The sequence below is a fragment of the Cupressus sempervirens genome, chromosome 3 (genome assembly GCF_028749045.1).
Source record: "Cupressus sempervirens isolate cs-2001-9-10 chromosome 3, ASM2874904v1, whole genome shotgun sequence".
NCBI classification, from domain to species: domain Eukaryota; kingdom Viridiplantae; phylum Streptophyta; class Pinopsida; order Cupressales; family Cupressaceae; genus Cupressus; species Cupressus sempervirens.
Genome location: NC_143120.1, coordinates 288,763,874 through 288,784,063, shown reverse-complemented (window position 1 = coordinate 288,784,063; position 20,190 = coordinate 288,763,874). Strand labels below are relative to the sequence as shown.

Below are 20,190 nucleotides of genomic sequence, written 5' to 3'. Positions count from 1 at the left end.
GAACAGAGTCTCCTAGGAAGATTTGGTCTGGGATATCGTCATAGGCTCTCTTTTCAACTTCCTCAGGAATGTCTTCGATTTCGACAAGGTCGCGATGGATGTTCGAAAAAGCATGACCGTTCTCGTTGGTGCCCCCAGTTGTGGGTATGCCAAAGCCAAGACCTGACTTCGTTTCCCAATTATGTGCTTCGATGGGACATTGCATGCCCCTTTCTTCTGGTCCTAGTCCACCTCCTTGATAGTTCCATTTTTCAGTGATGAGCTTATGTTGTTGGGGATACTTCTGGCTGAAGTGATCAAGGCGTGCTTGATTTCTTGGAGGTGCATCCTTATGTAACCAATTATTGATATCTGGAGTGAGCTCCTCATGAAGAGGCATTTTTGAGGACACAAAGGTAGTTGGGCCAAACCATTTGTATCGAGGAGGTGGAATCTCCTTAGCTTTGTGATATGTTGGCCGTCCATGGGTATGTGGATCAAGTGGGATTGCTCCGACAGCAAATGCATCTGATAGACTATATTCTCCACAGCCTTTGTTGTTGATCTTTACAGTAGATAGGGTGGAGGTGAGGATGGTTTCTGCATCATTATAAGTGTGGGATGAGCTGGTGATGGCTGTGCCGATGTCTATTCCAGGGCAATGGTTTGTATATGAAGCTTCAACCGCATTGCAGTAAGCAAAGGGTTCTGGATCGGCATGGATGGTTACCTCAATGCCTTGATGCAGAAATTTGATGCACTGATGGTAGGTGGATGGAACAGCCTTCATAGCATGAATCCATGGGCGACCGAGGAGGATGTTAAATGGTAGGTTTAGATCAACAACATGGCAAACTGTCTCTTGGATGACCGGCCCAACCTTGATTGGTAGCAAAATAGTCCCTTCTGTGGTCCTTTCCAAGTTGTCATAAGCTTTGATGGTGATAACCTCACTGATCATATTTTCCTCAGTATACCCAGCTTGTTTTATGAATTTTAGGGTGCAAATGTTCAAGGCTGATCCATTATCTATCATTACTCTTTTCACGGCAAAATTGGATACCATGATGGCTATGCGAAGCGGAAGGGTGTGATCTGGCTCAACTGCGGGTATGTCGGTGGGTTTGAAAGATAGGGCACATGAGGATGAAAGGTGTCCAACAAGATTACGAAAATCAGTAGCATTGATATCAAAAGGGACACGAGATTCTATGAGAGCACTGTCAAGGATGTCTTTGTACACAGGACTAGTGCGGAGAAGGTCTAAAATGGATATTTGGGCTGGCATGTTCCCAAGGTGTTCCAAGATATTGTACCGGCTTTTTGATGGAGTTGATGGTGTTGATGAAACTGGTGGGCCTGCGATGTTAAATTGCGCTCTTCGAGTGGTGACCGCACACTCATTGTCTGGTCCTCGGATATTGATAACATTGACAGAAGGCTCTTTCTCAGATATACAACCTATAAGGCTACCATAGTCTATATAGGATGAAGTGTGGTCATTGTTCTTCCCATGCTGTTGGTTTGGCTGGCGGTTGTTGGTGTTGTTTTGGATAGGTGCTTTTCCAGGATTTTGGTTGTTGTGTGGAGGAAAAGCATTTTGATAAATATGTAAGCCTACATTGGGAGAGGTTTGGGCACCAACAGTGATTTCCTTCCGATCAATGAGGTCCTGCACATAGTCTTTCAGTTTCATGCATCTGAAGGTGGTGTGACCGTTTACCCTATGGAACTTGCAATACTCATTGTCCTTGTACCATGCAGCTTTGGATTGGCTTGGATCAATTTTCTGGGTAGGAGGAAATTTGATGAGGTTTTCCTTAGCCAATTTCTCAAAAATAACATCCAATGGCTCACCAAGGGGTGTATAGTTTCTAGGTGCAGGTTGGAATCTGGGCTTTTGCCCTGCAGCTACATTGATGGCATTAGCTTGATTGTTAGACCCTTGAAAGTTGGGTCTTGTATTGTGGTTTTGATAGCTTTGGTTATTTCCTTGTTGGTAATTGATAGCTTGTTGGTTGTTTGTTTGATATGGTGGGTTAGACTGGTTTTGAGAAGGACCAACGATATTCACATGTCTAGTGTCAGTAACCCCATCTGTTGCAACATGCTTGTTTTTGTTCCAATACCTAGACTTGTCATTGGAATGTGATTGATTTTGGTTGGCCTCTTTGTAAATCTTTACCACACCATCTTTGATGAGTCCTTGCTCAAGGATCATTCCTTTCTCTTTGATATCCTTATAGGTCTGCAAACAGTTCATGGTCATGTGGTGAGCCAAGCTGGGATGTGCATTATCAATAAACATTTTCACCACATGGCGTTCTGTCAAGGTGCAAGATATGCGTGTGGTAAGGGTTTGCCATCTGTGCAGGTATTCGGCGAGGCTTTCTCCACCTTTTTTCTTGGTGTGGACAAGATCAACTATTGATAGCTCTGTTTCAACAAGATGGGCATATTGGGCTACAAATGCTTCAGATAATTCAGCAAAGTTTTTAATTGTGCCATAGGGGATTCTATAAAACCATTCAAGAGCTGGTCCAACCAAGCTTTTGGGAAAAAGGCGCAAGAGGAAGACATCATTGTATGCCACGTCCTGGCAATGCATGTAAAATTCTTTGATATGTGTGACAGGGTCTCCTTTTCCTCTGAATTTGTCAAATTTAGGTACCTCAAAGTGTTTGGGAAATGGTGTCGTGGTAATGGCTTTGTCAAATGGGTAAGGACACACATTCTCAAACTTGAATGTCTTTGGATCATTCCCTTCTTGGATGGCTTTCAGAGCTGTCTTCATTTGCTCCCACTCTGAATTGATAGGTGATGGTTGGGGTGCCCCCAATGTAGGAGTGCCTTGAGGTAGGTATGTGCTGGATGGGGCCACTGAATATGGATGGCTGTGAGGGATTTGTTGATAGGGATTGTACATTGTTCGGGCAGCTGCATGGTGGATGACGGGTTGTTGAGGGGGAGGTGGTGCATATTGCTGCATGTGTTGCGAGGCTTGCTGTTGATATGGGATTTGAGGTTGGGATTGAGGAACATAAGCTGGCTGTGGGATAAATGGATTGCTTTGTGGAGGTAAGGTATAAGATGGTTGTGAGGCTTGGGGAAAGGATCGAAAGGCTTGTGGGGTTTGACCAATATATGTGGGTTGTGCCCCCATTTGGGATGGTATCTGCAAATAATTGGTGGTTGGCTGGGGTGGTGGATTACCTCCTAGAAGTGGCATTGAAAAGTAGTTGGTAATTGGAGGTAATGGATTAGTTGGTGGTGGAGGTGGTGAGAATTGAAAGCTTGGGAATGTAACTGATGGGGTTTGATAGCTTTGTGGCTAGATTTGGAAGCTTGGTAGAGTGGTGGTGGGAGCTGGGGTCACTTGGGAGCTTGGTAGAAGATTGGCAGTAGCTTGTGGGTTTTGATAGCTTTGTGGAATGAAGGTAGTAGCTTGTGGATTTGTGGCTGGTGGTATTGAGCTCCCAAGACTTAATGGAAATGATGGGATTGTACTTTGGGCTGTGGTGAACAAGCTGGGGGCGATGAAAGGTTGATTACTTGGCCCCATGGGTGGCATCCCTATTGTATATTGCTGAGGTTGGCCAAAGATGCTAGAACTAATTTGGGAGATGGGTGGATTTGGAAGGCTAGGTGTGGGAGCAGCAGCAATAGTGAAGGGGGTGAACGGTGAGGTGTTTTGAGTAAAGGGGGTTTGGAGCGGAGAGGTATGAACCAAGGATGGAGTGGTGGTGGCTGGGTTGGCTTGCGGCATGGAGATTTCAACTTGGGTGGATGATGGTATGTTTGGGTTTGTTGGGTCATATGGATTGGCTGGAGGCTCTTCTTTTGGATCATAAGAGCCTATGGGTGGTGGCAGCTGCCCAAACAATGGGTGAGATGGATCTGATAATGGAGGGGGTCTTCCAAAGTCAAAGGTTCCTACATTGTCCCTTCGAAAATTAGCCATGATTGTCTCTTTGTTTTTGTCTATAATGGCGTTTACCAATACTGCATTTCTTGGTTGGTTCATGAAAGCTTCAATGTCAGTAGGTGATGGCATAGCTTGCTCTAGGTTGAAGGATGGCTGAGTGCTCAAGGGGGGTGAGGTTGTTCGATCCAAATGATAGGGCTCCATTGTTTCTTTCTTCTTGGCTAAGCGAGTGACGGGTGGCATGAAAAATGCTCCTAGGGATGAGATGCAATAATGCTGATGGATGCAAAAGGGGGAAGGCTTTTCTATGCAAATGATTTCCTAGGCTGAGGCAAAGCTATATGACAAAACCTAAGGAGGATTGGGTTGGGGATTCTAACTTCAAAGATATGTTTTCAAAGCACAAAAGGTTTGCTTTCCTATGTGCAAGCTTGGTGGTGATTGTGTCAACTTAAGGATAGACTGATGATCCTTTAGGAAGAACACGAGATTGACCACTTGTGGATCCCAACCTTTAGCTCAAGGTGATGAGGGATAACAAGTGACAAAGCTAGATTACCCTAGACAAAGCTTTGTCAAAGGGATAACCTTGGTGCGATTGGTGGATTTGGAAGATTTTAGGAATGGCAAACTTTTAGCAAGGTGACAACAATTTTGAAAGCTTAGATGTGCAGATTTTTGATTACTGGCTAGATGGTATGATTCTAAATGAGAGGATGAGCTAATAATGCTTAAGGGGATAACCTAAGATGGCTGGCTTTTCTATAAAGATGACTCTAAAGTGAAGCTTATCCAAGAAGATGTGGAGAAACAAGGGTGTCTAATCATAGAAATCATGCCTAGTTGGTAAGGCATAAGCAGGATTAACTCCTGGATGTTGGCTAAATTTGATGGTACACTCTAACCAGGCCTCTTGAAGTGCTTCGTCGATAGCTTTGTCCTCTGCTTTGTGGAGTTTGGCAATTCGTGGGCTTGGTGTTATTTCTTTTCAATTGGCTGAAAGTTCTTGGTATGCTAGAGATGGCTTGAGTTTGACCTTGTGAAACTTCTGTTTGGGTTTGGGTTGTTCTGACATAAATTCCTGAATTTGCTTGGCTTTGGAAAAAATCTCAGTTGTTTTGCTTCAACTTGTTCAACTTCCAAAATAGGCAGTGACTACGCTAAGTGTGCCCTAAGCTAGGATTGACCAAGTTTGGAAAACATTCATTCAACAAGTAAAATAAAAACAAGCAATAGATAGGAACACCCAGATAGAAGTTTGTGGTTCTCAGAATGTGATACTCGCACCAAGGAGTGTGTATGTTCTACAAATGTTTCGATCAGTCACTCCAAACACATTAACATCCTAGATGGTTTTCTGCAAGGCTGACAATTGGTTTAGCTAGGGAGTCCTCAATATACGCAAGGTACGTGAGGCCCAAATCTGTAGATGAGACCAAAAGGATGTCACACAGCCGAGAGGAGCGGTAACCCACTTCTCCTCTTTCACTTCTCAAGGGTATAAAGTTCCTTGAGGCTTAGCCCGAATGACAAAATCTTGATCCCAAGAGAGGTGTCTTTCGATTCACCTCTCGATTCTTATACTCCGTCGGAATGCTGGAGTTGAGGTCGTCCAAGGGGTGATGAAATCCCCAAGCAGGCCTCCTAAAAAGAAACAAGGTTTTGGATCCTAATCTTATGCACCCAAGATGGCCTCGAAAGATGACAAGGGGAGAGAAGACTTGGATGACCTTGGGCTAAAAAACACGCTTGTTCTTTTACCAACTGACTCTTATGTGTGCTAATCTAGACTTTGCAAGCACTCATGTTTAAGAGACAATGTTCAATTCCAACTTGAAGCACCAACAAAAGTAAATCGATCGAAGAATGCAAACAATAAGAAGAGTTAGGGTCAACAAAAGCAAACTCGCGCGCCCGGAGGCCCTCCACGTCAAGTATCGATTGATTTTCTTTAAGGCATTCAAGATTGAGTGTGAGTTTGTTTTAAGCCCAAAACAAAAGTGTGTGAGATTCGATTTCAAGCGCGCGCCCGGAGGCTCTCCACGTCAGTTGTTGTTCAATTTTAGTGCCCAAACTTGAAGTGTGATCGATTTAATCTAGAGTTTTGACCATTTAAGAATTTTGATAAAGTTAAAGCAAACGTTCAAAGACCAAGTGAGTGAGTTAAATTGTGGAACATTTAACACCTTTTTCAAGTAGACCCATCCCCATAAATGGTGCTGAGATTGCAACCAATGGTTAATATTTGATGGGTGATTAGAAAAGAGGTGAGTCCAAGGAACTACTCAAATTGATTTTTTTAAATTTGTATTTTAACTTAACAAAGTTTCTTAAATGTCCAAAAATCAAACTTTACCTAGATTGCATGTGGAAAAGAGATTTGTTTTGTTCAATTTTAGAAGCTCCAAATGAAGTGTTTGATATTGCAATGGTTAATTGATCCTTGGCATTCAAGATTGGATTTGTTGTTTTAAGCATGCATTCTAAGGAAAGTTGATTTTAATCCATGACATTCAAGAGTGTGTTTTGAGCAACATTCATTCAATAGAAAATGTGTTTAACCATTCAAGTTTTTTTTTTTTTTTAGCAACATGCATTCAAAGACAAATGGTTAAACATTCAAGTTCATTTTTTAGCAACATGAACACCTGCAAGAAACATGGTTAGTGGTTCCATATGTGCTCCAACCTGCAATGAGACAAAAAAAAGCAATTTTAGTTAGTTAGCCAAAATCTTCAAAAATGAGAGCTTAACTATGGAAATTTTTTTTAAAACTTTTTTTTGCTGTTTTTTCTACGCGTAAAAATGCTTAAAATGGTCTAAATCCTATGAAACCACTAAAAGTCAAATTTTGATTTATACCCCTTTTTTTTTTTTTTTTAAAGCTACAAAGTGTAGAAATAAAGATACGCTAGTATTCGAAGACGACATAATAGATTTTGCGGCACAAAAAATAGGTGACAAGCAGAGACATCGATTTGGATTGGCGGTGGTGGAGACGTCAATTTGCGCAGACGTCGATTTGTGCAGACGCGGATTTTCGCAGATGCGGATTTTCGCAGATGTCGATTTGCGCAGACGCGAATTTTCGCAGACAGAACAGGTTGTAGACCAAAACTGCGCCAAAAAAGTTGAAAAATGCAAATTTTTTTTTTTAGATGGTATTTCTTCTTCCTAAGTGTGTTCTTTAACCTGCAAAAACAAGCAAAACACCCTCACAACACACTCAAACAACAACAAACATTAGATGGTTAGAAAAATGACATATAGATGAAAATAGATGATTAAATGACCCATAGTGGGGTCCCACCAGGCGTGCCAAAATGTAGAACAAGAATTTTAGTATGCAAAGAACATTAACAAATAAAGTAAACATTCACAAACCAAAAACTAAATTTACATATATGCTTAGACAAAGAAAGCAAACAAGAAGTGCAAACCTCACAAGAGAAAACACTCCATGCTTTCTTGATTCTGTAGATGTGTCCTTTTGCTGTGGATGTATGCTCAAGATGCTCAAAAGCTGCTTCAATGGAGATGGGTAATGGCAAATTGGTAGCTTTGTGAGCTCTCAATTTGGCATTATAAGGGTAAGATTGATGGCTTTGGTTCTCAAAATAGCATGGTAACTTTAGCTCAAAGATTGTTGATGAAATGGCTTGGGATGGGATTCAATTTATAGGCTAAGGGGTAGAGGGATGGAGGGCTTAGATGCAAGGATGGATGAAGGCTTAAGGAGGGCTAAGATGCACTCAAAGGGGAGCACATGGATTGTGCTTGTTTAGCACCAATGCGAAGGTGACAGTTGTCACAAGGAGGATGAGTGTGAGAGGGTAGGGTAAAGGGTTGGTTAAAGGCATGATGAGTGGGGTTGAGTATGTAAGAGGGATGTAAGAGGAATGAGTGTGGAAGAGGGAAGAGTGTGGAAGATGGGTGTAAGAGTCATGAGTGGGCTTGTAAGAGTCTTTTATGTTTTGTAAGAGCACTCATGATTTAGTGGTTGGTTTTTTTTGAGGGGAGACTTTGGTTTGGATTAGGAAAGTCTTAAACTTGTTTAAGGAATGTGACAACATTAGGGGGTGGATTAGGCTTGGGTTTAGGATTAGATTAGGGATGTTAGAGATGTGCAAGTGGATGGCATTAATGAGGGTGGGTGAGTTAGTGGCTAAGCTTGGTTAGTATGGGTGGATGGGGTGGATTAGGCTAAATGGAGGATTAGAGATAGGTTAGGGGTTTTTGAATTTGAGGATTTCATTTATCAAATAGATTTATTTAATAAATGGGGATTTTTGGAATTAGATAGAAGAATAGGATTTAATTGATAAATAATAGATTATTTGATTTATCAATTAGGACTATAGATGATTAATTAAATTAATCAACTAGGGGATGACAAAGGATTAATTAAATAAAAAATTAATTAATAATGCCTTTTTAGATAACTAAATAGGATTACTAAAATAGTGTAATCAAATTTAGGTGTCTACAGGGGGTAGTTGTTTGCCTTTTAGTGCTCTCTTCCTTTGTCAAGTGAGTGTTCCTTCTATGACATTAGCCCCATGATGTGTCAATGACACGTGCCTTTATAGGTGTTTGTACCTCTTCCTCAGTCTCGATGTTTTTGGTTCTTTCTATTTTGGAGGAGATTTTTGGCCCACTTTCCTAGTTTCCTGTCACCTCACCCTGCCTGCATTAGGGGGTATTTTCTTGTTGTTTCTCATGCTTTTGTGGTTCATTGGAGTGAGCTTTGTATTTAGTATTTGATCCTATGTACTAGGCAAGTGCAATGGCTGGGTACCTATGCATTTTAGTGAGATGGATCATCTACCATATAGACACTCTTTTGTTTGTTCCTACTTTTTGGTTGCAACCTTCCTTGGTTCGATTGATCAACTCTCTAGGCTTTGGTGTTTTATGCCATCTGCATTTTTGAGTTCAGTTGTTTGCCTTTGTTTACCTCTTGATTCGATGCAGATTACAATCTTCTCTATTTGGTCAAGTTCTATGTCAGTGGAGGTTATTCAAATCAGCAGTTATCTTTTGACAAAGCTTTGCAGCTTCTACATGCTTTGGTGATGTTCTTCATGATCACTCTTTGTTCCTATTTTTTGAGACATTCCTCTAGTTGGAGGCTTCTTCAGTCTTTCATTAGATTTTTTAGCTATTTTTGGAGTAGAGTTTTTCCCACTGGGTTGTCTCTATTTCTCTATTTCACAAAGATTTTGTTGTGATTGGGTACCTCATTAGGCCTTGTTATCAGGACCCAAGTTTCTTTTCATCATTCTTGATTCCTTGCTCTTTCTAGATTGTTTGTAAGTGCATTGTTGCTCATCTTAAGGGGGGGGTGTTAGAGAAAAAGGTTAATTTAGTTTCACTTATTAAATTACCTTTTTTCCCTTCTTAAGATTTTTCTTTATGCATTTTTTAACTTTCTCTATTTAATAATTAATTAGTAATTATTAAATAGCTTTCACCTTTAGGTTACCTTTAGTAACTTATTAGGTTACCCTTTTTGGGTTTTGATCTCCTTTTATAAGGATTGAACTCTTTGTATTTGATAATCTTTTCTACATCTGAATATACAGTTTTTGTGTTTTCAGAGCAAATCCTTTGCTTCTTCTTGTCTTTTTCTTCTCCGTGACAAGTTTCTACATGCAAGTATTCGAGTGCTTGTGGATTTGATTTGCATGTTTTCTCAAATCCTTCACTAATAACCTTACTTCCTATTTATGCTATTAGAGTTTTTACAATACAAAATTGAGATGCACTCATGGTAATGATTTAACCTTGGATAGTCTAGTTGGTAGACTTACTACTTTTGAATTGTCAAATTTTGATAATTATACAAGCTGTGTTATTGAATCTTTTCAAGTCACAAGTGGTTTTATATAAGTCTAAGAAGAAGAAAGTAAAGTACGAGGATAGTGAAAGTAAATCTTTTGATGATGATCTTGAGGATCTTGAAGCATTAATGGCTAGAAGATCTTGAAGCATTAACACAATCTTTTGACAGGTGATCGCTGATAAAAGGGATTCTAGTGGAGTGGTAATAAGTTCGTTGGGAGCTTTTCTAACACTAGCAGGGGATTTCTTTCATTGGCGATGTGTATGTTGTGGCCGACGGGATGACAAGCAACGGGCTGGAAGTTATTGATGCACTGGGACTAGAGTTTCAATTGCACAAGTTGACAAAAATAAAAAGATGACTGGTGTTTGATGCTAGAGTTATTAAGTTGGCTCATGAGTATTTAAACAAAATCACACATGCATGCGGTGTAGGTCTTCTATCGTGTTTAAAAAGAAAACCTGCAATTTGTAAAATAAAAGCAAGGTCATCATGGATGGACTTGGCTGCCGTATGGTGTAAGCTGGGTTGGATTTGTTGAAGCCCATCTAAAATTTGAACCTTGATGCACCAAAAATTTGTACCGATGGAATATTCCAAAATACTATGAATATTACCTGCGGGGGCTAGGGTTTCACCACCCAGTTCTTGCAAAAAAAATTTCTCTGTAGGCCTTATTGGCCAATTTTTTTTTGAGAAATACCAAAATTTGAAAATAATGTAGAGAAAAAATTAATTATAGATCTGAAAAAATTAAATGTGCAGATCTAGTAGATCATATCATACTTGCAAATCAGGCCTTTGGGTGCCGATTTGCAAAAAAATTTGCCTAAAAATTGACTTTGGCCCAATATAGGTGAATTTATAGTCAATTTTCACCGAATCGATGTTTCAAACACAATGGCAAGGTCAGCTTTGGTTCTAGATGCTCCTAATGACTATGAATGCTCCGGATTTGGGTCGAGGTGCTAAAGCAAGAATGGTTTCGAACGACTATGTGAAGAGAAATTCCCCAAGCTCTGATACCATGTAAGAATTTGCCTTAGGGAAAAATCACTAAAGATTAAGGAACTCAAGCATAAGCACAACAATAGACCAAAAAAGTATGATCAATATGAGAATGAATATCTCAAAACATGTGCATACACACTAGGAGTGCCTGTATATAAAAGCCTCTAAGATGCATCTATAATGGTTCTAGAAAGAACTAGGAGATAAGCATGACAACTAAGCACATGTCCTCCATTGTGTATGAATATACATGCATCAATGAGAGGATAAGTATGACAAAGTGTCTTACGTGTAGAGATGTTGTAGAAACCATGTGCATAATTAGAGTGCTAACTCCTATGTTGTCAACATAAAAACTCACAAGAGTATGCATACTCCTAGGTGACTAACTAATAAATAATAAAATAATGCATTAACCTAAGTAAACTTAAGTAAAGTGTAAATAATAAATACTTATTTACACCAAAAAAATTGTAAAATGTCACACACCCAAAGGAGAAATATCGTGCGACCCCTGATTGTATCACGTGCCTTAAAGAGAAATGTCCTACGATGCTGGAAAGTATCGCACACACATTGGAGAAAGGTCGTACAATACTTGTAAAGTATCACACACCTTTAGGAGAAGTGTTGCCCAAACCCTGAATGTTTCACACTCCTTCCTAAGAAAGGTCGTACGATACTGGAAAGTATCACACAGTGTTGAATTATTGTATCGCCTAGGTTTTGGAAAAACCTGCTCAGGTGGACAGCGGGCACTCCTCAATTTGACTGAAAGTTTTTTTGAGGTGTTTTAGATACCCTTTACGATGTTCTTGAGTAGCTTGGAATTGTATTTTAATTTCAGAATGTTTTGGTTTCAATTTTGATTACATCTTTCTGTGGTTCGTCATTGTTGGTCAGCAGTGGCATTTGGAGATCCGTTAGTGTCTGGATGTTTGTTTAGTCTTCTATTGTGATCTTTGTGATCTTCATATGTCGTATGTCATGTACATCCATACTTGTTTCAAAAAAAAAAAAAAGACCTTGGCTTATATTTATCCATGTCCCAACGATCTCCAAGTAGGGCATTACACCTTCCATGTGCAGATGTGCATTAAATAGGAAAATCACATTTTCCATAATTCTCTGCTTCCCTCAGAGAAATAATCCCATTATAAAAAAATATGTTTTTAGGCAATCAATTCTAGCCATAAATTAAATGCTATGGTCATGGCCATTGTCTTTCTATGTGAGCCAAATGTCACTTGCTAGGAAAGGAAGCATTACTAGTTTGTTTCCCTATTGACTTGACATAAACTTGCTACACAAACAACTGACTTAGTGCAGCTGGAAATTGATCTTGACACTGCTGGTGATATTGAAATGAGTGTTGGGTCATTTTGATCTAGACTGACAGTGTATGGGTGCTTGCCTTGCTTCACAAGCGAAAAACCATTGGCATAAACATATGTTACTATTATATGGAGGTAAGGAGGTATCTAACTCCTTGAGTGTCATATGAGACTTACACATTATAAGCCTTTCCAACATTCCAAAAAGATTTTTTTTTATGAGCTACACATGGAATTCTGATCCGAGCTAGGCCTAACTATTCTAGCAAGCTCAATGTGAAAAATTTGGTCTATCTAAGGAGACACTGATTTGGGCAACTTCAGTGGTTGAAGGTTGTTCAACTCAATAAACTTGGGAAGAACAATAGAATTAGATCAGATAAATTTTCTAACTAACTTGCAACTTTCATTGTCAATTTACTAGAGGTTAGAGGTTTTGACAGTCCATAAAAATATACCAGTGGCTAACTAGCCGACCAGATCCTCTTTTTATTAATTTATTAATTAAATATAAAAATAGAAACTAGTGTGCAAACATTTTTAAATGAATTATTCAATTGTAAAAAATGATTTATTTAAGAAATTTAGTCTGCTGAATAGAGGCTTCCTAGAGAAACCATTTTGCCAAAAATTGTAGCTGAGTTTAGAATGATGCAACACTAAGTTTTATCGGAGAAACACCTCACTCAGCTAAATTTCTTGTTGAACGTTTTCTAAGGACTATCCATGACTATTTATAGATGTAGAATTGCCAAAAAAGTGTTTTTACCTGTTTGGCACTTGTATTTTCAGCGAGCCTATAAAGAATGGGTGAAAGATGCAGAGTTACTGGATGGCCCTGCTGCTGAGGAGAACCCAAACTGTGATGTGGAGCCAGAAAATATGTGCTGCGTATCAGTTTCAATCTCCATAAACGCAGATTTTACTGGTCTTGCCTCCGCTGACACTAGGGCGAGCGTTGATACCACATTTGACATAGAGGGTCTCTTTGATGGGGAGTCATGCGTGCACGCAAGAGCAATATGTATTACTTTCAACACCTGTTCTGCATCGAACCTTCCTTCCAGCCTTGGATCCACGATATCCAACCCTTCATTTCTTTGATGAAGTTTCCATGTCTGCAATTATAAATCTATTTAGAATGGCTACCCTTTTACTTTTAAAGGAAAACTCGAGACTATGATGAGAGGTGTAACCAGGGCAGTAGAAGCTGCATATCAGATGGAAGTCTTGTCTGGATAGACTTTCTACCCCTAATGAGCCCTAGAACGACCACTCCATAGCTGTACACGTCAGCTTTTTCTGTTAATTGACCATGGACTGCATATTCTGGAGCCGTATAACCTCTCGGATACAAGGGATTCAGAAAAATTGATCAGCTTCAAGATTATTAGATCTAATAGGAAAAAAACAGGGCTCATAAACAACTACATATTCTTACAGTGTTCCCCCAACCCTTGTAGTGAGATGGGTTCTTTCATGCAGGAAGAGTCTTGCCAAACCAAAATCTGCAATTTGGGCTGGAATTTGTCATCTAACAGAATATTAGCAGCTGTAATGTCTCTGTGCACAATGCGTACATGGGAATGTTCATGGAGGTAAGCCAACCCTCTTGCTGTACCCAGTATGATGTCGAATTGTGCTTCCCAACTTAGTCAAGTTCTTCCTTTACCTGCCATAGAAAATTCGTTGTTATTAACGCTAGAGCCTTCCAGATTGGGATGCCGACAATAAAAGAGGAAACAAAATTTTGATATGTAGTCCTGCTGATCTTCATCAAAGCACCATTATTTTTTAAATTTCTGATACCCGCTGATCTTCATCAAAGCACCGCTACTTCTTAATTTCTGATATCTGCTAAGGTTGGGGTCCTATGGGCACCCACTTTCTTAATAGAGCAGGTGCTGTTGAGATTTTTAAGGATATTTAAAAAGAAAGTGGTTCTATGAATTTATAAGTGAATCCACTTCAAAAAAAGAAAAACATAGCTGCTAAATTTAAGGAAGTTTTTGTCTCGTGATTTTTTTTTTAAAATATTAAATTTATTCATAAATTTGTTTGTGGGAATTCATTTTGATGGAAAAATGAAGTGTAGATTGTTGACAAATGGCATAATTTCTCTCTAAGCTGGTGGGGCTAAATTCATCGCCACCCCTTTTTCACCAATTCAAATTGAGAGGGCTAAAAATCCGAGGCTCCTGAAAAGATTCCAATTCTCTTTAACCCCTAAAAAAATATCATAGAGCCACCCGCTATACAAAAATAGAGCCCAAACCCCTCCCATAAGACCCCAGCCTAGTTGTCTTCCAGAAAAGCGGGTAGAAAAACTATTAAATGCTATCTCGGAGCCATACCAAACAGATGTCTATCGAGGCTTCGATTTGGCAAATATTCGAACACGAGAAGCCTTTGATCTTGCAACGGACAGCATCCCAGCAACGTAACCAGATTCCGACGAGAGACACTACTTATGACCTCAATTTCTGTCCAGAAATTGTTTGTGGCTGCGTCCAACTCACTTGCAAACAGCCTCTTTACAGCTATCTCCCTCCCGCTGCGTAGTGTTCCCTGTAAACTTTCAAATATTTCAAGTTTCAAGTTCTGTTAGCATCATCGGAGGAAAACATTGTTGGGTAACTCTCAAATATTTCAACCTGAAGGTTAAATTAACAGAGGAAGAAGATTGTTTGATACCTTATAAACCTGGCCGAAGCCCCCTTCTCCAATCTTGTTTTTGTCGTCGAAATTTTCAGTGGCCTCCCTAAGCTCTTCATAATCAAACCTCACAGCTTTTTCCCCAAAAATTGATTCCTCGTCTGCTATATTATGGCGGAAATCACCTGACTGCTCTGTGTCACGCCGTTCATTCACAAAAACGGGTCGTCTGAGTTTAAAATAGGCAAAGCAAGCAGCCGCCATTACGAGATCTGATCCCACTGCAATTCCAACAATAATCCCCATAGTTTTTGATTTGGATCTCCCGCCTTGGTCCGTGTTTGTCGCTGCGAAGTTTAACAAACAAATATTGTAATTCAAGCAAGAAACAATGGAATTCAGTGACAGATTTCTTCACAAGCTACGTTACCTGCAAGCCCATTGAGAGAAAAGAAAGAATTCGTGTCGTATCGCAAATAGCAGCCGGCTTCGAGCACTTGACCTTGCGTAGATGGAAGACAATTCCCTATCTGACTCTGCGCCTTCTCCAGACATGTTCGGCAGCCGGCAGTAGTGAGAGATTCCCAACATTCAGCAAGAGCACAGATATTCGTCTTCGACCCAGAATGAACTGTCCAAGCAATTGCAACACTGTTATTCGCAAGGGTTCTGCCAACGGTCTCTGTAATCAATTTCACCGTTCTGTCTGAAAATTTCTCAGTGGCGATGTTGGACGAAGAGCTGCAGTTAGAGTAGTCGGTGTCGTAAGGCTGAGTGAAAAATATGGCATTCTCGTAACTTAGAAAACATCCGTCGACATACACTCGGCCTCCATTCTGCGTAGGGCAAAACAGGGCAAATTGGTTCCTCGCCTCTTGAAAGCATTTGGCACAGTGAGAAAGAGGGAAATCGGCCCTGCACTGAGCAAGGCCATACACTTGATCGCCGCCTGTTCCCTGCGATTCGTTCCCAGAACGAGAAATTGAGATGTCTTTGGCAAGAGAATTCAAGACTGGATCGAGATTTGCTCTATAAAAAGTGACATTTAGGGCATTAAAAGGGCTACAGCTGCGTAGGGCATTTGAGGTATTTTGACATGTCACTGATTTGTTTGTGAAGATCAAAATCAGAGGCACATACGCTTGGACGATTGACATAACTGATCGTATTCAGATGGGCAGTATTCGTCCATTTACAGTAGATCCGGCTGCGCTTTCAAAATTGTGAAAACTAAGGTGGGCGACGGCTCGGATAAAAATATGGCTGTGCTATTTTCATATCGACGAGGCGTAGAATATACCTGCTTTGAGTTCTTTCAGGGTCCGTTTGCTTCGTGGAATTTAAAAAACTTGGATTTCTACAAATTTTGGTTTAGCTGAATCAAGGTTTTGTATATCTTCATTTTGATTTTTGGAATTTTACTGAAACCGTTTGTTTCACTCGGAAGATGTATGTGAAGACACATTTTTATGCGTAAGCTTGGAGGTGAAGGCAAATTTTAAAAAATAGTCCAATCTATTGATAAGTAGGAGATAATTTCCACAGCTAGTCAAATTGTGATATGAATATCAGGATTTAACTGTGTGATTTTGAGTCAAACTCGATGACCCATGTTTCATGAGTAGTGATTCAACATGAATCCATCTCTCATGAGAATAAATGGAACACTTAGCACTCATTGGATCTAGGTGATGCTCACATGGGTGAAGCACCAGGACTTCCCGGGAGGTCACCCATCCCAGTACTACTCCAGCCTAAGCGCGCTTAACTACGGAGTTTCCTCCATAGTTAAACCCAAAGCTTGCAACCCCATTTGCAAAACCTTCACCAAGTGTTATGCCTTATGAACCATTCATTAGAAAGCCCCTTAAGCTCATCAATTGATAAGTAGGAGATAATTTCCACAGTTAGTCAAATTGTGATATGAATATCCGAATTTAACTGTGTGATTTTGAGTCAAACTCGATGACCCATGTTTCATGAGTAGTGATTCAACATGAATCCATCTCTCATGAGAATAAATGGAACACTTAGCACTCATTGGATCTAGGTGATGCTCACAGGGGTGAAGCACCGAGACTTCTCGGGAGGTCACCCATCCTAGTACTACTCCAGCCTGAGCGCGCTTAACTACGGAGTTTCCTCCATAGTTAAACCCAAAGCTTGCAACCCCATTTGCAAAACCTTCACCAAGTGTTATGCCTTATGAACCATTCATTAGAAAGCCCCTTAAGCTCATCAATTGATAAGTAGGAGATAATTTCCACAGCTAGTCAAATTGTGATATGAATATCAGGATTTAACTGTGTGATTTTGAGTCAAACTCAATGACCCATGTTTCATGAGTAGTGATTCAACATGAATCCATCTCTCATGAGAATAAATGGAACACTTAGCACTCATTGGATCTAGGTGATGCTCATAGGGGTGAAGCACCGGGACTTCCCGGGAGGTCACCCATCCCAGTACTACTCCAGCCTGAGGAAACTCCGTAGTTAAGCGCGCTCAGGCTGGAGTAGTACTGGGATGGGTGACCTCCCAGGAAGTCCCGATGCTTCACCCCTGTTAGCATCACCTAGATCCAATGAGTGCTAAGTGTTCCATTTATTCTCATGAGAGATGGATTCATGTTGAATCACTACTCATGAAACATGGGTCATCGAGTTTGACTCAAAATCACACAGTTAAATCCTGATATTCATATCATAATTTGACTAGATGTGGAAATTATCTCCTACTTATCAATTGATGAGCTTAAGGGGCTTTCTAATGAATGGTTCATAAGGCATAACACTTGGTGAAGGTTTTGCAAATGGGGTTGCAAGCTTTGGGTTTAACTATGGAGGAAACTCCGTAGTTAAACGCGCACAGGTTGGAGTAATACTGGGATGGGTGACCTCCTGGGAAGTCCCGGTGCTTCACCCCTGTGAGCATCACCTAGATCCAATGAGTGCTAAGTGTTCCATTTATTCTCATGAGAGATGGATTCATGTTGAATCACTACTCATGAAACATGGGTCATCGAGTTTGACTCAAAATCACACAGTTAAATCTTGATATTCATATCACAATTTGACTAGTTGTGGAAATTATCTCCTACTTATCAATTGATGAGCTTAAGGGGCTTTCTAATGAATGGTTCATAAGGCATAACGCTTGGTGAAGGTTTTGCAAATGGGGTTGCAAGCTTTGGGTTTAACTATGGAGGAAACTCCGTAGTCAAGCACGCTTAGGCTGGAGTAGTACTGGGATGGGTGACCTCCCGGGAAGTCCTAGTGCTTCACCCCTGTAAGCATCACCTAGATCCAATGAGTGCTAAGTGTTTCATTTATTCTCATGAGAGATGGATTCATGTTGAATCACTACTCATGAAACATGGGTCATCGAGTTTGACTCAAAATCACACAGTTAAATCCTGATATTCATATCACAATTTGACTAGTTGTGGAAATTATCTCCTACTTATCAATTGATGAGCTTAAGGGGCTTTCTAATGAATGGTTCATAAGGCATAACACTTGGTGAAGGTTTTGCAAATGGGGTTGCAAGCTTTGGGTTTAACTATGGAGGAAACTCCGTAGTTAAGCGCGCTCAGGCTGGAGTAGTACTAGGATGGGTGACCTCCCGGGAAGTCCCGGTGCTTCACCCCTGTGAGCATCACCTAGATCCAATGAGTGCTAAGTGTTCCATTTATTCTCATGAGAGATGGATTCATGTTGAATCACTACTCATGAAACATAGGTCATCGAGTTTGACTCAAAATCACACAGTTAAATCCTGATATTCATATCACAGTCCAATCTATTGTTTTTACACTCATTAAAAAACAAAACCAGGTTTTGATTTTCAATTCTTACTTTTTTTAGGAAGTCGAAAAACCTGATTTTGAGGTAAAATTGGAAGTCCCGTATGCTAATTCTATTTTGCAAATTTTGAAACAAACGCACAAATTTTCAAATCCGAATTTTGAAAATGCCAATTCCTGTCATCTTCCAAGAACCAAACGGACCCTCAGTGTGTTTTATGTCATGACGTTCACTATAGCTCACTTAAAAACTGAAGATAAAAAGAAAGGAAAATGGACTCTCGTGATGTTAAAATTAATTAATTAATTTTTATAAATGTCAAATCCGGAGCATATTTTTGCTCGATAGAGCTCATGAAGAAAATGGCTGTCATTTCGTTAAATGGAAAATAAAAAAGGCTATAATTTCACTTTACAATGGAGACGATATATGGGAGGCATTGGAAAGATACGTCTAAGGTCTAATAGTCGTGCTGATTTCTAATGCTACACTTTTGATTTTGATTATTATTTTTATTATAAAACTTCTCATCATTTGCTACAATAGGCGATGTTAGTCCGTCAACCAAGCTATTATTGAAGGAATCTAGACTTTGTCAACATGACAAAGTGAAGGTTTGAATTTTCCCTGTAATGCCCCGCCAAGGGATCCAAAGAATTTTACTAAGTTTGCCAAACAATTTTTTTTTTTTAAAACATGAAAGATAAAACCATTCATAACATTTGTGGAACCAATAGCAACAATTCAAATGAAAATAAACATAACATATATACATAACAGGCTACATTCTTTAAAGATCCCTTAACGTTGTATCACATCTAATTAACTATTCATCTAACATCCCATTCTTATGAAATAACAATGATACATCCAATGAACTTAAACAATATACAAGTGTCCTTTTGTAATTATATTTTAGTTTAGCTCAATCATCCACTGTACATATCACAGGGTATGAAAAGCTTAAAAGAATAAACATCCATATAAATAAAGTACATCATCATCCAATATTAATTCATGATGCAATTAAAGTAAATGAAACCACATATCATACATGATACATCATCATAGAAGATATAAACATCCATCGTAAACGTTAACTATATATTACAAACATAAATAACTAAGTGCACGGTTCTTCCCAACCGTAAATAGCATCATTAGACCATCGTGGATCCTAGCCATCCCTTCGTGCGTAACATTCCAAAGCACCAAAGAGATCATCGGTATTAACATAGTAGGAATGTCACTCCTAAAACATCCTATTAACATGCAAAGTAAAGCATAATAAATCATCAACTAACATATGCAAAGTAAAGCAAATCATCAATATAAGAAACATACTAGTAAATACATCTATCATAAGGTATATTATCTATCATAATGCTCCAAGAACATAATGAAGAATAAATACCAACCAAGGATACTCCAGCCACGATGTCTCAGACGGATCTCAAATGATAAGAGTGGAAAATACACTACCACCCGACCGCGTGGAACCTAAGTGGTCCACTCCCACCGTGCTAAGGAGATAATCTCAAGTCCCAAACAGGCTATCAATCCATAAAGCATAAATCTCTATAAGTCCAGGAATCCTAAAAGTATACTAACTCAAAGGTTCCATCACACAAAATC

At 39.6% G+C, this 20,190-nt stretch overlaps 1 pseudogene across 1 annotated transcript; it reads right to left on the bottom strand.

Annotated features, from left to right (window-relative positions):
* Positions 1-12,713: 12,713 nt before the first annotated feature.
* LOC149566087 (cysteine-rich receptor-like protein kinase 2) lies at positions 12,714-16,011 on the bottom strand (annotated as a pseudogene). The gene is made up of 7 exons (XR_016362111.1): positions 15,180-16,011; positions 14,789-15,096; positions 14,449-14,662; positions 13,536-13,766; positions 13,291-13,440; position 13,244; positions 12,714-13,212 (listed from the first exon to the last, which is right to left on the bottom strand). The product of XR_016362111.1 is annotated as a cysteine-rich receptor-like protein kinase 2 (transcript).
* Positions 16,012-20,190: the final 4,179 nt, after the last annotated feature.